Raw genomic sequence first — 5,071 nt, forward strand, 5'->3', positions numbered from 1 at the left:
GCTTTTTTGATATAACCCTGAAAGTACAGAAACAAAAACAAAACTAGACAAATTCAATAGAATCAAACTAAACACCTCCATACAGGAAAAGAAAAAAATAAAGTGAGAAAACCCACAGATTGGGGGGAAATATTTGCAAGCTATACATTTGATAAGGGGTTAATATCCAAAATATATAAGAAACTTAAACAACTTAACAGCAAAGAAGCCAATGACTCAGTTTTAAAAATCGGCAAAGGCAAGAGTTCAAGGCTGCAATGACCTACAATGATGCCACAGCACTCCAGCCTCAGCAATAGACTAAGGCCCTGTCTCAAAAATTAATTAATTAATTAGTTAATTAAATAAAGTTTATGCAAAGATTTGATTTGCATCCAAAATGTGTGCTTTGTGAACAACTTTCTTTTTTTTTTATTGTTGGGGGTTCATTGAGGGTACAAAGAACCTGGTTACATTGATTGCATTTGTTAGGTAAAGTACCTCTTATAATTGTGTCCTGCCCCCAAAAGGTGTGTCACACACCGTGACCCCCCCACCCCAGCCTCCTTCCCTCTCTACACTCTCCCTTTCTCCCACCCCCACCATCTACTAGGTCATTAATTGTCCTCACATCAGAATTGAGTACATACAATTCTTGCTTCTCCATTCTTATGATGCTTTACTAAGAATAATGTGTTCCACTTCCATCCAAGTTAATACAAAAGATGTAAAGTCTCCATCTTTTTAATGGCTGAACAGTATTCCATGGTATACATACACCATAGCTTGTTAATCCATTCCTGTGTTGGTGGGCATTTAGGCTGTTTCCACATTTTGGTGATTGTAAATTGAGCTGCCATACTGCAGGGGTCCTCAAACTACGGCCCGCGGGCCACATGCAGCGGTGTGAATTGTATTTGTTCCCATCTGGTTTTTTTACTTCAAAATAAGATGTGTGCATTGTGCATAGGAATTTGTTCATAGTTTCGTTTGTTTTTTTTTTAACTATAGTCTGGCCCTCCAATGGTCTGAGGGACAGTGAACTGGCCCCCTGTTTAAAAAGTTTGAGGACGGGGCGGCGCCTGTGGCTCAGTGAGTAGGGCGCCGGCCCCATATGCCGAGGGTGGCGGGTTCAAACCCAGCCCCGGCCAAACTGCAACAGAAAAATAGCCGGGCGTTGTGGCGGGCGCCTGTAGTCCCAGCTGCTCGGGAGGCTGAGGCAAGAGAATCGCGTAAGCCCAAGAGTTAGAGGTTGCTGTGAGCCGTGTGATGCCACGGCACTCTACCCCAGGGCGGTACAGTGAGACTCTGTCTCTACAAAAAAAAAAAAAAAAGTTTGAGGACGCCTGGTAGTGCAAGTGTCTGTATGGTAAAGGATTTTTTTTCTTCTGAGTAGATGCTCAGTAATGGGATTGTAGGATCAAATAGGAGGCCTAGCTTGAGTTTTTTGAGAGTTCTCCATACTTCCCTCCAAAAAGGTTGCATTAGTTTGCAGTCCCATCAGCAGTATAAAAGTGTTCCCTTCTCCGGGCGGTGCCTGTGGCTCAGTTGGTAAGGCGCCGGCCCCATATACTGAGGGTGGCGGATTCAAACCCGGCCCCGGCCGAACTGCAACCAAAAAATAGCCGGGCATTGTGGCGGGCGCCTGTAGTCCCAGCTACTCGGGAGGCTGAGGCAAGAGAATCGCTTAAGCCCAGGAGTTGGAGGTTGCTGTGAGCTGTCTGATGCCAAGGCACTCTACCGAGGACCATAAAGTGAAACTCTGTCTCTACAAAAAAAAAAAAAAAAGCTAGCTCTCCACTTACAAAAGTGTTCCCTTCTCTCCACATCCATGCCGGCATCTGCAGTTTTGAGATTTTGTGATGCAGGCCATTCTCACTGGGGTTAGATGATATCTATTATTAAACAAAATATCAAAATATCACTCTCAGTTAATAGGCTGAATTCTCTGTTAAACAATCCATCAACAAAGGACTTCATATCATCAGCAGGATGAAGAAGAAAAGATGAAACATTTTTGTTGCCAAAGGAAGATAGAGGTAGAGTCCATAGGTTAATAAAAAAAATTTATGATCATATTTCTGCAATTGATTTTTTTAAATCTGGACCACCTTATAATTATCTACATTATCTTCTTGGCCTCATGAAAATGTGAGTTTACAAATTTTTCTTCACTTTTGGTTGTATCTAATGAAAATCACAATTTAAGAACACAGTAAGAAATACATGTGAAGGCAATATGAAGGAAATTAGCATGATTAACTGACAAGTGACTGGAACTGAACTGTATGATAGTCTGAAGATGCAGTTAAGTGCAGTCCTGAGGATCTTGGTCTCTGAAGTCAAACTGCCTGGGTTCAAATCTTAGCTATACCACTAATTTCTTGTGTGAGCTTGGATGATAAATTAAGTTTTCTATGTCTTTACACATGAAATTAGAATAATAGGACCAACTTCATAGAATTGGTATGTCAATAGATTGCAAAAGTCCCTTACATATAGAAAATTATTCAACAAGTGCTTGTTATTTACTATCCCTTTTAAAATAGGTTGCTGTAGGCCAGGCACGGTGGCTCGCACCTATAATCCTAGAACTCTGGGAGGCCAAGGTGGGTGGATTGTCTGAAGCACAGGTTTGACCAAGGCATGCAGGAAGATTATTCAGGAGCACCTACAAATATGAAAATAAACATGATGCTTGTAGTCTGCAAGGGATCTGGAACTGTCTACTAAGAAGTCTGGATATAATCAGCCTTGGCTTTTGCGGTCATATGGCAGAAAGATAGAAACACTCTGTCCTTTGCTCTAGGTATGTTTGTGCTAATAAATTGGAACTCTTTGGAACATCGTATTAACCTATGTACCTAAATGTTATTTATAAATAAAATGTATCCAGCTTTGAAATATGTTGTCATTTTAAGTAAAATTTTCTACACCTTGAAGTTTGGATCATTTGTGACAGAGGAAAAGAAGGTAATTCCAAACTAATATGAATAATAGGTGTTGGCACAAAAATATTTAAATCTTATTTTCAAACTTCAAGTCCACCTACCTGGGAATGGAGAAAGAAGCGTGATGAGCACCCTGACTTTCCACCTCCAACTCTACTTCAAACACAACTCTGTTGTCATCACATTTTCATATGCCTTTAGCATACAGTTTTGTTTAAGCAAAAGGTGTAGTAGTCTTTAAAAAAAGTTAAGCCACTGATTTAGAGTGACATTCCATTATAAATATTACTATGAATTAAATTATATCTATGAATTAAATAATGGTAAAATCCCAATTAGTATTTTAGAGAGAAATATATTTTCTTTTTCTTTTTTTTTAAGATTCTTCCCAGGGCTCTCTTTATATCTCTGTTCCTCAGGCTGTAGATGAAGGAGTTCAACATGGGTGTCACCACAATGTACATCATAGCCATGATGGTCTCCTTCACGGTATTATGATTTGTGAATGGGCATAAGTAGAGGCCAATAATTTTCCCATAGAAGAGAGACACCACAGAGAGGTGGGCATCACAGGTGGAGAAATCCTTCTGGATGTCCCCCGGCAGAAGGGACCTTAAAGATGGTGGAGACAATTCTTGCATAGGACATGATGACGAGTAGGAATGGGATGATGAGGATGAGCCCTCCCGTGAATAATAAAGTATATATCACAGAAAAAGTGAGGAATCACGTTGACAGAATAGGACACCCTGACCACAAGCAGGGTGTGCGACATGGCATGGGCAGCAGTCAGCACCCAGGACAGCACCAACAGAGAAAGACAAACTTTGGGGCTCATGACGATGCTGTAGTGCATTAAAGAGAGACCGTCATGGCTATGAAGGAAACAGCTGACTACATAGCAGTCATGGGCCATAACCACAAGGAGTGAGCTTTCCAGAATGCCAAAAATCAAATAAAAATACATCTTGGCCAGGCAACCTGCATAGTGGATGGATGGGGACTTGGCTCTGCATGTTTTGGAGTAATTTGGGCATTGTGACAGAGGAAAAGCAGAGTCAGAGAAGGACAAGTACTGAGAAATAAATACATGGGTGTGTGGAGATGGGAGTCCAGATGAATGAGGATGATAAGGAGGAGGTTCAGTAGGACAGTGATAAGATTTATGGCTAGGAACAGGGAATAAAACAGGTTTTGCTGCTCTGGCTAGATAGACAGGCCCAGGAGGAGGAACTGTGAGATGATGGTTTGGTTCTTCTTCATCATTCTGTGATTCTATTATCTTTACGAGGAATATAATTCACCTTCAAATCCATAGATAACAAATAAATATATCTCTAGAATGTGTGACCTATTGTCATGGGGTAGATGAATGAGAATTTAGGGACAGGCAGCAGATTGGTTCCTACACTCCTATTGCAACTGCTCCAAAAATAACTCTAAATAAAGCCAACAATAACTCTAAATTCTTGTCTGTAAATCCAATATCATATCACAACTAACAATAATGACCACTTCATATTTCATGACCCATCTCTTGGCCAAGGTGAAAATTTACCTTTGTGATGTTTTTCTTCCCTACCTAGGAATATTTCACTGTCTCCTCAGAAAACTGCTTCTGTTCCATCATTCTTTGAATATTAATGCTTCTCAGAGTATTGTCTTTCTACGTTTCCCCAAATATGCTAAAGAATCCCAAGTGTATTTCTTCAACCCACACCAGTCCTCTGAGCTACAGCCCTAAACATTCAGCTCCCTGATGAACATCCTATTTGCATATTTCAATGACACCTCAAACCTCATCCTTCTGATGCTGTTTGTTGTCTTCTCTGCTCCATGTGTGTGGCCTATCCCAGTATTCTCTAGCTACCTATGCCATCTTCAAGTTATTCAAGTCAGAAACCTGAGAGTCATCCTTCACTCCCTTCATTCAATTACTATATTTTGTTGATAGCTCTTTCTAAACATGTCTCCTTATGCCCATTCCCTGCATCCCATGGACACCTTTCAAGTCACTTACTTTTTTCACCTGAACAGTTACAACAGATTTGGGAGATCTACTTTTCCTCCCTTAGAATCTGTTGACTTTATCTAGAATTATCTTTCCATAACTCAAACACAGCTTGTGTTGCTATTCTAAT

General features: G+C 40.5%; 1 pseudogene; it reads right to left on the reverse strand.

Annotated features, from left to right (window-relative positions):
• Positions 1–3,265: 3,265 nt before the first annotated feature.
• Positions 3,266–4,196, reverse strand: LOC128571064 (olfactory receptor 1E3-like; annotated as a pseudogene).
• Between the last annotated feature and the right edge of the window lie 875 nt (positions 4,197–5,071).

Source organism: Nycticebus coucang, chromosome 18, assembly GCF_027406575.1.
Source record: "Nycticebus coucang isolate mNycCou1 chromosome 18, mNycCou1.pri, whole genome shotgun sequence".
Taxonomy (NCBI): domain Eukaryota; kingdom Metazoa; phylum Chordata; class Mammalia; order Primates; family Lorisidae; genus Nycticebus; species Nycticebus coucang.